Source organism: Solanum pennellii, chromosome 11, assembly GCF_001406875.1.
Source record: "Solanum pennellii chromosome 11, SPENNV200".
NCBI classification, from domain to species: Eukaryota; Viridiplantae; Streptophyta; class Magnoliopsida; order Solanales; family Solanaceae; genus Solanum; species Solanum pennellii.
Genome location: NC_028647.1, coordinates 51,209,879 through 51,226,577, shown reverse-complemented (window position 1 = coordinate 51,226,577; position 16,699 = coordinate 51,209,879). Strand labels below are relative to the sequence as shown.

Here is a 16,699-nt window from a genome sequence, read left to right as displayed (position 1 = left end):
TATATATATATATATATATATATATATATATATATATGTATATACACACATACATACTCATGTAAAATACTCATTTGAATGAGAAACTTACTTAAATGGGCCTCTTGAAGTGGCATATGAACTGTATTCCATTTTTGTTAGAACACTTTACTTTTATGAGTAGTACTCTTTTTTCAATGTGAAAAAAAATATCTTCTTTAAGGCCTAAATGAACTTCCCTTTATCTGTATGAAATGTTTTCGAAAATTGTTTAATTTTTTCTAAAAGAATAGTAGTCCTTCTCAATGTGAAAATAATACTTTTGGAACCATTTGTGTTCCCTTAAACTCTTCTCAAAACATAGCTTAAAAAATCTCAGGGACTCACTTTAAAATTTCAAAACCAATGCATGAAAATAAATGCATAAAAAAAATTTAGTACAAATCTCATTAATTGGGGTTCATGTTGAATATAAGCATGAAAAATAACTTAAGGATACGCATAATATTGCAATCTAATAATATCAGAAATTAGAATTTAGAAAAAAAACATAACTCATATCAATAATTTCATAAAAGTGAGGGTAGAATCCTGATTCCACTTGCCACAAACTGCATTGAGATGTAGGGCGTGAGGATGAACTAGTCCAACACTATGAATGACCTAACATTCAAAATTCTTGAGAGAGGTGAGGTCTTTGTATGAAAAGATTACAAGAATATGTTTCTTGAAGCATAGAGATGAGCTCTTGAAGAGCTTTCTTGAAAAAAATCTATGAACTTCATCAGTAGGAGATATTAATTCATGTTAAGATGAAGGTATTATGAAGTTCGATGGCACAATCATCCCTTTGATGATGGATGAACCTCGGAGGAAGTTAGTTTCTTGAAAGCAAATCTTTCTACGGTAAATTTATAAACTAAGGAGGTGAACTACGTATTTGGGGGAGGATTAAAAGACCCAGACGCCCGTGCGGCCACTCAAAAATGCCTCACCCGCGTATCCAACTGCGAGAAAGGAAGTATCTACTGCCTTGCCAAGTGCCGGTGCGTGACAAGATAGTGTCCAGTAAAATAGGCATAACTTTTTACTCCAAACACCAGTTGATGAAAACTTGGTGGATTCGGAAAAAATACTCGTATACCTTTAATTTGATAGGTTATTAGCTGCATAACTATGGATATACCTAAAGACAATATGATTTGAAGTTGAAACTTGCATAAACTAATACGAAAAACAAAGACAATAGAAAGACTTTGAACTTGACTTAGTGTTATAGGTCCCTCATGAATCCAAATCACTTCCAATACCCTTTATACACTTAGTAAAGAACCTAAAAAATACATTATCAAGTAGTACATCACCCAGTTAAAGCTCATATACTTAAGATAAATGATTCGGATTCTAAAATTAAATTTTTGAGGTGTTACAATATCTCCCCCTTGAGATTATTTATCCTTGAATGACGGTTAAACTTAGTATCGAAAGGAAAAAGAGTTACTCCTACTTTATTTTTGAATTTTGAACTTGCATATTCACATAGAAATAATTGATTTATACTGAGATATTTTAACAGTCTATAGCACATAAGTCACGAATGATCTAACTGAAACTATATGACATGAAACAAGGGTATCTCGACAATAAGTAATAATAGAGTAGGACTGATATGCCATTAGACATACAACTTCTAGCTTCCACGTTTTACAAAACCTCTGAACCACACTCTAAGTTATGATTAGTATAACTCTTTAGCTATAACTCATAGATTCTACAAGGGTATATACCTATTCTAGCAAGATCTAAATCTAATTTCATGACCACTCTTAACATATTGTGTTCAAGCTTAACTCAAAATTACAAGGTGCTAACCATAAGATGATCATACTTATCTAAATGACACACTAACGATCTATACACATCAATACTTTCATTGAAACAATCTTATTTCTTCATACTACCTCATTAACAGACCTCAAGTTCAAATAAAGAATTCATTAGTCGCATAATGAAATCACCCACTTACTTTCAACACCAAATCTTATTACTATACCCATGATACACTCAAATTACACCTCCTTAAAGAAGTTTAAGTGGTCGAATCATGTAAAAAATCCAACTATTAGGTTGGGGTCGATATCATGAGGAAAATGATTTAGACTTAACTTTAATAGACGAGTATTACTAATTAGTCAAATTCTTTCCAACAACTAGTAATTAAAGGGGGAGGGGTGTAAATGTTCCCCATGGGATCATAACACCGTATTCCTAGATATAACAATTCTTCCATAGTGATTTGCATTAAAATTGACAATTTAGGTATCTCTAAATCCTTGGTCCGGAATTTAGAGAATTTCACCTCGCATCTTGGTCCGACTACGTGTGTATACACTACTAACCCTTATCTTTACCTCATATTAAGCATCATAATTGATGTATGTCTTAGTTGTGATTTTGCGCGAATCGACACTAGCCTATTAGATAGTAACCCACTAAATCTGTATTGATAATTCTTTTCTTATTAACTACCTCCTTGGTCCGGCAAGTATAAAAAAGGAGAAATCTAACGTTGGTCACTATTAAAAAGACTTCTAAACAAAAGAATTATCAATACATGCAAGATCCTATTTGAGAATTGTTATTTGGATAGGTTTACCTTGTTACACCTCCCTAAAGAAGTATAAGCGGTCGTATCAAGTAAAGAACCCAACTATTAGGTTGGGGTCGATCCAATGAGGAAAATAGTTTAGACTTAACTTTAATGGACGATTATTGTTATTTAGTCAAGTTCTTTCCAAAAGCAAGTAATTAAAGATGGGGGGTTTGTAACACAAATCTTCGTTAAAAATTCTAAGCAAAACAAGTAAATAAAAGCAAAGACGATGAGAGAAACTAGGGTGTAAGTATCCCCATAGGATCATAATGTCATATTCCTAGCTATAACATTTCTTTCCTAGTAATTTGCATGCAAAGAGATAAGTTGGGTACCTCTAAATCCTTGGTCGGACATTTAGAGAATTTCACCTTGCACCTTGGTCCGGCTACGTATGTATACACTACTAATCCTTACCTTTACCTCGTATTAAGCATCATAATCGATGTATGTCTTAGTTGTTACTTCGCACCAATCGATACTAGCCTAGTAGATAGTATCCCACTAAATCTATGTTGATAATTTTTTTCTTATTAACTACCTCCTTGGTACGACTAGTAGCATCAAGGCGAGTTCTAACCTTGGCCACCGTTAAAAAGACTTCTAAACAAAATAATTATCAATACATGCAAGATCCTATTTGAGAATTGTTATTTAGCGAGGTTTACCTTGTTAATCACACATGGTTCCCACAAACCTAGTTGTGGATTTAGTTACTCATGCTAATAAGAACACAATTCATAGTTGTTAAGAATGAAATCATGAACTTACTTTGACAATTCGAAAAAATCCAGCAAAATCAACTTGAATTAGCAAGAAAACCTTGAAAACCAACACCGGAAATTGAATGAATGCTCAACTTTGCAAAACCCAATCTCCAAACACAAACTATATCAAAAGTAATAATGTCTAGCCTCGAAAAAAAAGGTTTTAAACCCTACTTATAGAAAACATTTTCCTAAATTAAAAGGAATTAAAATATGGTAAGTTATCTAAAACGCGGTTGTAATCGATGACCCCAACAGAAAGGTAACAACCCTGAAAATGACTATGCTAAGTAATGCTTAAACGTACCTATAATGCCTCGATTAGACCGGGTTCACACGACTTGTTGCCCGTAGAACCAGACCTCAAAACCTATGCACTAGCTAAGCCAACCAACTTTCTGAGTTAGTTGAGCTAGGCAAGGTGAGAACCAACGATGTAGGGCACCCGAATTGAAGAGATTCACCCAGATGAGTTTTACCGGACTTAAAAAGGGGTAATCTTAGGTTTGGAGGGTCTAGGGTTAAAATGGCCTTTTCCAAGCTAGAGGTAGTATTGTAATTACCCTATATATTTAATTAATTAATTAATTTAAAGAGGGGGGGGGGGGGCAATTCGGATAGGGTTGGCCGAAACTGACCCTTTTTTGCAAGTTAGGCTTCACCTGAGTTTGAGCCTTGGTAGAAGGAACGTTTAGGTGGATTAAACTGATGATTATAATCTGATTTTGTAGGGTCTTGGTCGTCATCTCGCTTACCCTTTGAAAAAAATCATAATTTTAAACAATTAAGAGAAGTCCTAATTTTGACTAAGTGTCCACCTAATCTTCTAGTCTAAGCTAACTCATTCTTACGTCTCTCTCAACTCTCACCTTATTTACACGATCACTCATCAATAAAAAGAAGAGAGCATAATAAAAAAATTACAAAGTTCATCAAGAACTTGAACGCACAAACTCAAAATTAAAATAAGCTTTAAAATGAAAATTAAAAACCATGTTCTCTACGGATTGTGCTTGTGACTTAGGTGGTGCGACGTCGGCTTAGTGGGGGATTTTGGCAGCACATAAGAACATATTTGAACGACTTCAGGTATGGTTTTTCTTCCCTATTGTTCCCTTTCCCAAGAGACCCCTAACGTTCAGACTATTCACAATAAAAAACTAAGGTTGTCCCTGTTGCATGCCCCTGTCATTAGATCCTTTGAAAGATTCAAGTATGCGTTGGTATGACTTCTGGTAGATGATTTTTGGGCTGATTGTGATTACGTGTTCAAATGTGTATGCGGAATTCTGTAGAACTGAAATAAGTGTTTTCGAAAATATGTGATATGTAATTTGTGGGTGCATGTGCACTGAGATTTTCGTCTCGGCTTGAATCATGAAATTTTACATGTTAAATTGTTGTATTTTACGTGTATGAATATGTTAAAAATGTAATGTTCATATGAGTTCAAAGGTTCTGAATTGAATGATAATTCTTGACTGAAAGTAACCTTGAAAATGCACCTAAATATCTCCCTAAAAACTACTCAAAATGTCTTGATGTTTAACGTGAAAGAGGGTGATAAAATGGACTGCATAAAGGTGATCAAATTTCCGAAAGTAACCATGTAAACTCAACTAAAGATGCATTAGATGCCACACGAAATTTGTCCTAAATCTAACATTTAAAAGTTGAGAAAATGGACTGCAAAAGAGTGAACAAATTTCTAGCATTCTGAAAATTGGTTTCGGCAGTTTACTGTTAAGAATTTTAGTTTTAATTTTTTTTTAAATGCATGAGGTTAGTGGGTATTGAAACCAAGACCTCACCATATACAAGTTATAAAAAAATAAATAGTAAAATGTTGTAAGGGGGATTCGAAATGGGGTAAGTCTCAAGTGAAAAGTTAAGAGAAAAAAAAGGAAAGAAAAATGAAGTGAGGCGTGTGGGGTACGAACCCACAACCTCTTGGATGGGTGAAGGAGAGAGGAGAAAAATGAAATAAAGAAATAATAAAATTAGGTATGGGGAATCGAACCCACAACCTCTCGGCTGAATGAAGAGAATTAAGGAGAAAAATAGAATGGGGTTGTGGGGGTTCGATCCCACACCCTCTTAGTCTAAACGAAGGAATCAAGTAAAGACAGAAAAAGAAATGAATATGGGTGTGGGCATTCAATATTGGGCCCCCCCAGCCAAAATATTTAAGATAAAAATCAAGAAAAGAAAGGAAGTGTAGTTATTGGGGAATGGATCTTGGGTTCCCTAGCCAATAACTTTATGACAACGAAAATCATAAAGAAAATTAACTAGTGTTATATAAGGCATTTGTAATAGGGTTCCCTTGCCCAATTCCATATTGATGCATAAGTCTTACGTGAATAAATAATGAATAAATGCTTCCCATAGGAATCAAACTCGAGACCTTGGAAAACATACAAGATGCATAAGTCTTGTACCAAATAATATTGGGTGAGTCTGAGTTACTTAGACGAATTATAAATGAAGCCTCATGGCTTGTACGTATGGGTCCATAAGTCTAGCGTACATTTAAAAGTAAGCAAACCTGAGACGTATGTGATTAAATGATGTGAACCTAGGAGGGTTAAGTAAGAGTGTGAAACATACTAAAAGGCCAAGTGCATTGGCATATGATGAAATCAACATTCACGTAATGGGAGTGTAGAATGACGTATAGTCAAATCTCAAGCATACTCCAAAAGTAAGTGTTAATAATGAATTCATAGTTAATATGTAAAGAAAAGAGTGACTACATCACTATAGGCTAGTGCAAGTGAGACAAGCTGCATGTACGTCTAAAAATCAATGTCACTAAAGAAAAGAGTGACTACATGACTATAGAGAGTATATTTATACTAAATGATGTATAAGTAGAGAAAGAGTGGCTACATGAGGATAGGCTAGTACAAGTGAGACAAGGTGTATCTACGCCTAGAATCAATATCCATCAATGTGAACTACAAGAAAACATATGTATATTATACGATGAACAAATAATAAAAGGTGAGTAAAGAAAAAACAAAAAGATTTTAAGAAAGAATAGGGTGGCACCATAATATGATGCTAGTGCAAGTGAGACAAGTTGTACCTACGCCTATATAAGATCACCAAAGGTACTCACCTAAGAGAGTGTTGAATATTAAGAGACATGTCTCAATCACACTCTACATGTAAGTGTAAGTACTATTCACACTTAATATGAACTGATGAGAAGAGAAATCATCTAATGAGCTATGATGCCTCATGTTAGAAGCCAACTTCTATTATGTATGAGATGAATGAAATGGAACTTTATACTGAGCACTGATAGGTTAGCTATGAGTTGCGATTCCTTCTTTCGGGAAGGCAGAGGTTCGTGTAATTCTCATGAGATGAGACTGTCCGTCTAGACGGGTATAGGTCTCCCTAAATCTCCTAGTCCTTGAACTATGCTTCAAACATAGGAACTAGCCAATGGTTTCCACCTAAGCGACCTAGGTAAGTTCTTGGTTTCATCTTGTCCAGTGACTCCACCTCTTTTCGTTGTGGTGAATACGCTAGATTTCATGATGCTCACATGATCTATATCGGTTAAAAGTCGGGATTTAAAGCCATGTGATTGAGAAAGCTTAAAAGAGTACTTTTTTGTATAAAGTGATGTTTTGAGTCGTACTGGGTCACTTGAGGACAAACAACGAATTTAAGTTGAGGGTGTTGATTTACCATGTTTTCGTGGTCTTTTCAATGCTTTTTACTTAAGAGTTGTGTGTGTCTAGAACCTTTTTGTTGTAGTTTTTGACTTGTATTTATGTTTGTTTTGCACGAAAGATGTCCAGGTGTAAAATACAGAAGGTAGCTGAAATAAAGTGCATAAACGACCCACGAATGCCATCGACGGTCCATCGTTCCATTGAAGGTCCGTAGATGGTGGCCGTTGAATGAAATTCAGTAAATTGGAGAAAACTTGGGGAAATCTTACCAAGCGTAGGGATACGGAGAGGTTCGTTCGACTGACTGTCCTGTTCAACCATCGATGAGATCAGCTATAGTCCCAGTACCTGAAGTTGGAAAAATTCTAAGAATGGAGCAACGGAAGGCATCGACGAACCGTAAAATCATCGATAGACCGTGCTGTTGGTCCATAGATTGATTCAGAGAGGATTTCATCTAAAATTTGAAAAATGATTCTAAGTGTGGACTGACAGAGGCAGTCGACGGTCCGTCATTTCATCGATGATCTGTCTTGTCACGACCTGAGTGTAGACCCTAGCCAAAACCGGCGTCGTTGACCTGTCAGAGGTCGCAGACAAGCCTACATACATTATCGTTACATCATCTAGTTTAATTTTAGCGGAAAATTAGTAACTTTTAGTTACTTGAAGTATACATAGACTTCATAGTAGGATACGTTATACTCATATAAGATATATCTACATCAGTTCATAATCATTCACAACAACCATCTAATACCAAGATACTCAACTGAATGAAAGTCATATCTGCATAAAATATAAAGTTTCCAGAATGGCACGATACAATGTCTGAAAATAAATGAGAAAGAAACGCTAGTGGAACACAATCCACTAGCTCAAGCCTACATCTACGCTAAAATATAACGGGCAAGCATCCTCGAAAGCATGAGGGCCTACCAAGTCCAGATGAATGCTCCATGTTCAGATAGCTTCAGCGTCATCTCGTAAACTCTAGCGTCCACCTATGCCTGCACCTAAAAGTAAAGAGTTGTATGGGATTAGTACACACTTGTACTAAGTATGGGCATATGCAAGCACACACCAAGGACATGCATGATTAAGAAGAGCTCACTCCTAATGATATGAGTTATGGAAAGTCAAGTCAGTGGACTTTCCAAATCAGATTAGGAAAGTCATGCTATGAGAGTAACATGCATCATCATACATATAATTTTGCACACAACACATAACATATTGCATATAGCACATAACATATTGCACATATCATATAACATATTTCATATCATTCGTTCATACTCGATGAGACCTTGAAATCATGGACTTGACATTAAGACTTCCCAAAATGAGGGATCAACATATGGGACCTCAATTACGGAGTCTAGTTTAGCAAACACGGAGTCTGTTTCATTCATTCTTACGTACTTTACTTTCATTCATTCATAGGCTAGTGTAAACACCAGTTATACCTAGGATGTAGTTTAAGACTTTCATCGGGTTTACTGTGAAATGACCAAAAATGACCTAGTGTCATTACTTGAGTCTAGTTCACCTCTTGATTATCCTATCCAAACACCTTTGATATCATTCATTTCATTATCTTTCATACTTTGAAGAACTTCTACTTTCATTTTTTTGGCATAAAATATTTTGTCTTATCTACCGCAAGTTGGGAGATAAGAAAATCAACCGAAGACAATAGGAAAAGGAGTAGACAATTGATGAAATCGACACAGATCAGTTCGTTTTTAAAACTAACAATTTTTCTGTGGACGCAGGTTTATAGCTTTGCTCTGAAATTTCCAAATTCTTCCGATAGAGGAATATGGAGAAGTCAAAGGAGGAGAAAACTATCCCAAAATCAATAGTTTTCCTAAAAGAAGGAATCATTTGATATCGCTTATGTCGGAGACATGGTAATATGAATTGTTTATTTCAATCAATTTCCGACAACATGAAATTTATAAAGAACGTCCAGCTAGATTCGAAGGTGAATCAATCAAAAATCTCAATGAAGAGTTTATGGGTTCCGTAAAGGATGTAATTTAGATAATAATGTCGGATATGATATTACGCATTACCCGGGGGGTCAATTATTTCATTGTCGATCAAGAAGATATACTATCTGGAAGTCGTTTTACCGATATCATTATTAGAGATGATATAATTATGCAGAAAGCGTCTAGAAGATCATTATGTTGCTCGATTGAAGCACTATCTTTATTTGGTACCAAGGATGACATCAAGAGTTAATATTCATGAATTGCGAGTCATTAGTCATGCATCACAATTCAATGGTCATGCATGACAAAGGATCATGCGTAACGAGTTAATATTCATGCATCGCGATTCAATATTCATACATCACGAGTCAAGATTCATGCATCGCAGAAGGTCATTCATCGCGAGTCAATATTCATGAATCGCAGAAGGTCATACATCGCAGGTCAATATTCATGTATCGTAGAAGATTAAGCATCGCGAGTCAATATTCATGCATCGCGGAAGACCATGCATCACGAGTAAATGTTCACGCATCATGAGAATATATTTATGCCTCGGTGAGAGCTATGCATCGCGAGAATGATTTAATGCCTTGTCGAAAGTTATGCATCTCGAGAAGATTTCATACCTCGTTGAAATTATGCATCGTGTGAAGATATTAATGCCTCGCAGAAATTTATGCATCGTGGGAACATTTTATACCTCATAGAAATTTATGCATCGCGAGAAGATATTATACCTCGCAGAAATTTATGCATCGTGAGAACATTTTATACCTCGCAGAAATTTATGCATCAAGAGAAGATTTCATGCCTCGTTGAAATTTTTGCATCGCGAGAATATTTCATACCTCGCAGAAATATATGCATCGCGAGAAGATTTCATACATCATAGAAAGTTACGCATCGTGACAAGATTTCATACCTCGCAGAAATTTACCCATCGCGGAAAGATATACATGCCCCGCAGTAAGTCATCCACAGCCAGAAAAGGAAATCGTGCATTCCAAGAGAAATATTTATCCATCGGCATCCACTGCATTCTTTTATTTTGATAAAAGTAAGCATCAAGAAGAGCATCGAAGATGACGTCAAAAGAAATACTAGCACACTGTATCAAGTTTCCTTTATGTTAACATCAAATGAAGAATGCATGGAAGATTAAATTGCGAAAACAAAACATAATCTTTATTTGCTTAAACCAACCCAATCGAGTTGACGTCAAATGTCGAGGAGAAAAATCAAGAATTGACAAGGTAAAAGACATTGTCTCGCATCTTAATTGCATTTTTATGCTGACGAGTTATATCTCAATCTTTGTCGAGAGCATGAAAAAACGATGAATTCTCCAAAACATACCACAGGTGAGGACGACATTAAAAAGGATGCAACACAACGTGGAACTTTATCTTAGCAGCAAACTAGGACACAGTCCAAAGAGGAATGTCAAACTCTTAGGACGAGTGAAGGGGAGCGACTTCCACCACAATCAAACCACACCCTTATCAGAAGGCATGTGGGTTTTTTTCTATGTTTTGTCAGTATCTGTCTCGCATACGGAACATTCGATCTACAGGAAGCAAATTTCCAATCTGAGTGACATTGCACAAAGTGCCTTTAAAATTATGTCCGTGTGAGTTCTTAATTATGGTTGTGAAGTGCACCACAATTATGGGTAAAAGATTACAAGCCCTTTTTTCATACTCGACCTATTTGTTACTCTACCATAATCGAAGGTTATCTAGCATAAATATAGATTTCCTTCTCAACTGATTTAGTCGAACTACAAGCATCCTGATTCCTTCTGTTTAGGAAAGTTAGGAGAGATCAATGTTTAAAACTCGGTTGTATTCCAACAGTTGCTCTTAATTCCTATTTCTGAGTATTTAGATCACTTCATGATCCGATATAGAGATAAATTTTGAATTCTTTTAAAATCATGTGTCAAATCAAGCGCATCGAATTACAAGTGGCCTGAATTCTCATATACCCTGAGATATGTAGGAGACTCATTTCTGAGTTTCGGCCATAATTCCTTAATTCCGTATCAAATCCATTTCCTACAAGATTAATATGTGGTTGGTCAAAATTAGCTTGGCCGATTTCATTTTCCTCGAATTTCTTGCATCAGTCTAAGTAAAATGAGGGACAGTTGTTGTACACCAAATTTTGACCCTCCCCTGTAGGAATTAATTCACTATTTTTTAATTTCTAAACAATTTAGAATAATCAGTTTTTTTCAAATTATTTCCAATGTGATTTTAAGTAATCCTAGTCGATTTCTATAATTTATATTTAGTAAATATATTTTCATATAGTTAATAGATATAATTGGTATATTTCAGTAAATATTCGAAAATCATCTCAAAAAAGATTTTAATTTTAGTATGTATTTTATTATATTAGTTTAGTTTAAACTATAATTATATTTTTGAATCACTAGTTTGCAATTAATTATTTATTTTATTTTTGTGAAGATTAATAAGCTCATTAATTAATTATATTAATTCGCCTTATCGATATTTTAGACGAATTCATTAGTAACATTCAATTCGGTTAAATCGTTAAATTATTTGGTTAAATAAAAGGATCAAATTTTTGGGTCCTTACAAAACATTTTTCAGTAGCCCAATTCCAATTTTCCAAATGGGCACACTTCAATTCCATTAGACTAAGAAACCCATTCATTTCCTAATTTTCAGCCAAGACCAATAACACCCAGCCCAATTGTTCCCTCGACCCTAACCAATTCCCAATTTAATACCCAAAAGAAACATGCCCAGACCCTGTACGTGTTCTTTCTTCTATTCTAGAAATTCCAGTGACCCAGACGCAAAAGAATAGGAGATAATCGTCAGCCGAGTCTAGCAACTTTAGTTGTATCATCTTCCGTCTCTCTCCATCATCCTCTCCGTACAGGAATAGTCTAGGTGTCGAAATATCTTCGCCTCATCATCCTTGGTTTCTAATCGAATGGCTAGCCTTTCAATACCGTTGAGGATTGTAACAATTTCAGCTATTGGCAAACTTATCTCCAGGGAATTTGAAATTCGAATTCATCCCATTTTCCCTCTCACAATCTCCGTGTTTTTCCCCTTAGCTCAGCACCAATTTCTTCTGTATAAACTCTCATCTACTCTTTATTGAAATAAAAATTTTGTTCTTGAAAAGAATACTTATAGTAGCTTAAAAAAATAGATAAGAACATACACATACAGACAGATCCAAGTTGTATTCAAAACAGAGATCCCGCCTAGAATTCCCACACATCATTTAAGTTCGAGTCGCATAGTGAAGACAATTTCCTTAATCGCCCGTCTCTTGCTTGCTGCCACGGAGAAGGTGAACTCTCTCTATATCACATCGTTTAATCATCATTTTGTTTCAACAAATATAAAATTCTCTGCTGCCATTTCTCCTTCTAATTTATAATGTTTTTTGCCTTTTGTGAGTTACCTTTGATAGTATGTTGAAGTTTTGTCTTGTTTCAAGTGTTGTGTTTTATGATTAAGCAGTGTTTTGTACATGTGGGCTGCTCGTCCTCGAATACCTTGAAGATTGAGAACAGTAATAATAATTATGTCATTTTTTTCCTTAAAGTTTGGATGCTATTTGTTACTTTCAGATTGAATCATGAATATTTCGAGTTTACTCTTGTTTCTTCTACAGTTGTGATTCGGGAATAAGGTCGAAGAATGCATGTGTGGGCTGTGGGTTTTTCTTTGGAATGGTTTTCCCAGTCCAGAAATCGTGACGCTTCTTGTTTTAATTTTTCAAATCTTCCTAACTTAACCTTATTTAATTTCGAGATTATTTCACCTGTCTTATTTTTTTTTCTTGTTGTCATGAGTAGGAGTAATTGCGTTGCACTAGATGTTTGAGTCATCCTTTATCATCTTAAGTTGGATGAATGAACCCAAAACACTAGTTATTTGGAGTCATTTCGTTGTATCTGCGATTCTTTAGCAATTTCATTGTCCACCACTATTATAGTTCTCGGCTTTACCTCTCATGTCGATCTTCGTTGCTTCTATGAATCTTGAGATTATTTTCGTTATCTCTCATATCAGGTTGACTTGTTTGAATATTCATGGTCTGTTTTTGCATTCTTATTGTAAGCTTAGAGTATATCCTTCCCTTGCTTGTTCATTACGTCTAAAGTCTTCATTCATTTCTCTTGTTACTCGAGTTATTCGTTTAGGCCGGGATGAACCAATATAGGCAGTGTAATATGCGATTTTATTGATATTGTCACTAACTCTTCCAATTATGTTTTGTTTCACAAATGTATGTTTTCTCGGATTCTCGCCTTGTTTGTCGAATGGCCTTTGTGTTTGTTTGTCTCGAGTGTGTTGCAATAAGGATTAGTGGCATGTTATTTGTAGCCTCTTTGAGCATTAAGTTCTCCTAGGTGAATTTTTCATTTTAGTGTGTGTTGATATAACTTGCTTTCTTCCTCCTAACAGTGTTCTTATTCGCCATGTGAAGTCGATTCTTGTATGCTCGAGTTAAGATAGATAGAATAGTTGCTAGCTTGGTCATATGATAATATCATTAAGTTACTCTGTTAAGTAAAGGATTTGTTATCCTCATACCTACTTAAAATACGCATGACCCACATGTTTTCTATTCCTAACAAACTTTGATAAGTGGGAAATATTTTCGTTGATGTTCTGGAAGTCAAATCATAGGTTGAAAATTATATTTTGACATGCTTAAAGGTAGTTTTCTGTGATAGCTTTCTTATGCCACCATGAAGTTATGTTTGCAAATTAATTCATTTGAGCCTAGTTTTGGTCTTCTTCTTTGGCCCGCATATAGTTCATATTGCTTCTTTTTATTTGTTTATTAGTTAGGAAGTATGGTTCAATTAACATCCTTATCCCAACTTCAATGGTTACTTTGGTTAGTTTCTTTTCTTTGAATACATGATAAGAATCCTATGTCAAGAAGTCCGGTTAGTTTTCCACCATGTGACGTGTGTATGTCTTCCGCAGTGAGCTAGCTACTAGATTATGTGTGGGCTGAAAATTATATTTTCTTTTTTAACGCTCTTCCATGTGTTGTTAATTATTAGATTGTGTGTGGGTTGAAAATCATTTCTCATTACAAACTTTCTCCCATTTTTTGTTGCATGTGAAACACTTCTGGAGTCCATTTGGATTCCATTTCCCTTTAGCGCTATCTTTATTGAGCCCCAAAGGCTCAATCCTACCCTCTCCGAGTCGGCCAGCCATCTTTAAATTGGTCTGCAGGTTGAGAATGGCAATGGAAATGCTGGAAATTAAACTTTTCAACCCCGAAAAGTCAAAACCATACTGATAGAACGACTATATAAACTGGTATACAGTCAGAAAATACAATATGTAGGCGCATGGACATGAAAACACAGGCCAATAATACAGGACATAAATTTCAACGAAAAATGCAGGTCTCGGAAGGCTCAAATGGGTCAGATACTCTTTGTATACAGCAATATACATAAATTGTATACATATTTTCGATGGAAAATAAGCCCAGTGTTTTAAGTGTAGGTGTAAAAATGAAAATGTCAAGGGTCAAGGGCCACTTATAAATAGGACACGGGATGAAGTTGGGCCCATCAGATTTGTGGATTTGGGCTGATAAACCCAAATTAATATTTCTATCCCTCTTCCTCTCTTTGTTTATTCATGTTTGACTAACATTTTAGTTTCAATTTAATTGATACTCAACGATAGCCATTCATTCTCATTTATATACATATATTCAAAATTAATGTATACATATAATTTTACTTGGTTTTATTTCTACTTCTTGGTTTTGTCAACCCTTAAGTTTATCCCTTTAGGTTATCCCCTTAGTTATTTTTCCTTAAAAAGAGATAATTATTTTAAATGATAAATGATAAATTAGTAATGTAATAATTTATTTTTTATAGGTTACTTAACCTTTATTTTATTATTATTCTAATTCTAATCAACTACCTTTAGTAACTCTCTATTAAAGTAATCTCTTTCTTTTCACTAATTAATTAAAAAATAATAATAATCTTAAGTAATAGAAATGATAAAAATGAACTTTATTTGATAAATTTTAGAAAATTCAAAGACATTTTAGCCAACTCGCCGGTCAACCGCGAGTTTGCGGGCATTCAGAGGGCCTAATACCTTCTCAAATGTACATTTGAACTCCGAACCCTTTTCAACTGATTTTTATCTGTTTTAAAACTTTTGAAAATTAATTTAAAGTTTTCTTGATTATTTACTACAAAATCAAGTGGCGACTCTTTTAATTCGGAAAGTTGTTTTTTCTTAAATCATAAGATTAATTGATTTTTCGAAGCTTAGTCATTACTTATACTATATATATATTTTCGAAAAACAGAAAGAACTTATCTAGAAAAGTTGTTTAAAGATCTCCCAAGTCATCGGACCAACTCTCAATATCCTAATATCCCTCCATTGGACATACCATGCTAGTGCCATGTCTTTTAGTTGATAAGTACACAACTCTACCTTTTCACTTGTTGACAACCCCATAGCCAAAAGTATTTTAGAGACTTCATCGATGAATTATTGGGGATCTTCATCAACCTTAGACCTGTAGAGAGTAGGACATTTCATTCGAGTGAAGTCCCTTACACTTGAAGCCATAGTAGTGACTTGTAGATGAGGATGGGGCACAACTTCCCGATTTGTTTTAGCCGTCAAATCTTAGGCTTGAGTCGTGGAGGTTTGTGCTTGGGTGGTGATAGCTTGGGCCATTTGAAGAAGAGCTGTTATTATATTCTCATCTGTCAAAGGAGGAGGATTGACCGGTGCTTGCTCTTCATTAGCATCTTCTTCAAGTGGAAGAACTTGCTCACCACGGGGAGGAGCTCCCGTAGTTGCAATTTTCTCTTCAAGTCTTCGAGCCTCATTCCTTCGAGTGTTTATGTTTTCTATAAGCACAACAATAGGATGAGATGCAAAATCATACCATGAGTATACTCTATAGGCACGATCTAAGATTTCCAAAGAGAGAGAGTGATTCCTAAGAATCATATAGGTTCCTACTCATAAGTGTGGTGCACTTCACAATCATGAATACAAACCTGCATAGATGTGGTAGAGAGAGGGACACAACACAACAATATTCAACCTCATGCTCTGATACAAAGTTTGTAGCATCTGGGTTTACACCCTAGACATAACCGGCGTCGGCGTCCTTTTCAAAGACTAAGACTAGCCTATTAGTCTCATGTCATTACATTCATAGGTTGAAAAATGGGAAAAATTTAAAACATTAATTAGAACTACTTGGAGGTTTATATAGACCTCTACATATACATAATATATAGTTGTATCGGGTGTACATAGACCCTTCATATAGGATGGTTACATAGCCTTCTACTTTTATTGAACATACACATGTATAAGATAGAAAAATAGTCTCAAAGATTGTCTCATATCATACCATCTAAACGATTATCACATTATTGGCATAGCCCTTACAACAATCAAACAAGACCACATATAGGTCATACAAAAGAATAGTAATCAATTGAAAAGGAAAGAAATGAAAGAGTCTTTAAGATAATAACAAGTCTGTAAGCTACATAGTGATATTGCCGTAGGAAATTCA

General features: G+C 35.1%; 1 long non-coding RNA gene across 1 annotated transcript; it reads left to right on the top strand.

Annotated features, from left to right (window-relative positions):
- The first annotated feature begins 11,871 nt into the window (after positions 1-11,871).
- LOC107003365 lies at positions 11,872-14,880 on the top strand. The gene is made up of 2 exons (XR_001454641.2): positions 11,872-14,545; positions 14,629-14,880. It is a non-coding gene; the product is annotated as an uncharacterized LOC107003365 (long non-coding RNA).
- The last annotated feature ends 1,819 nt before the right edge of the window (positions 14,881-16,699 follow it).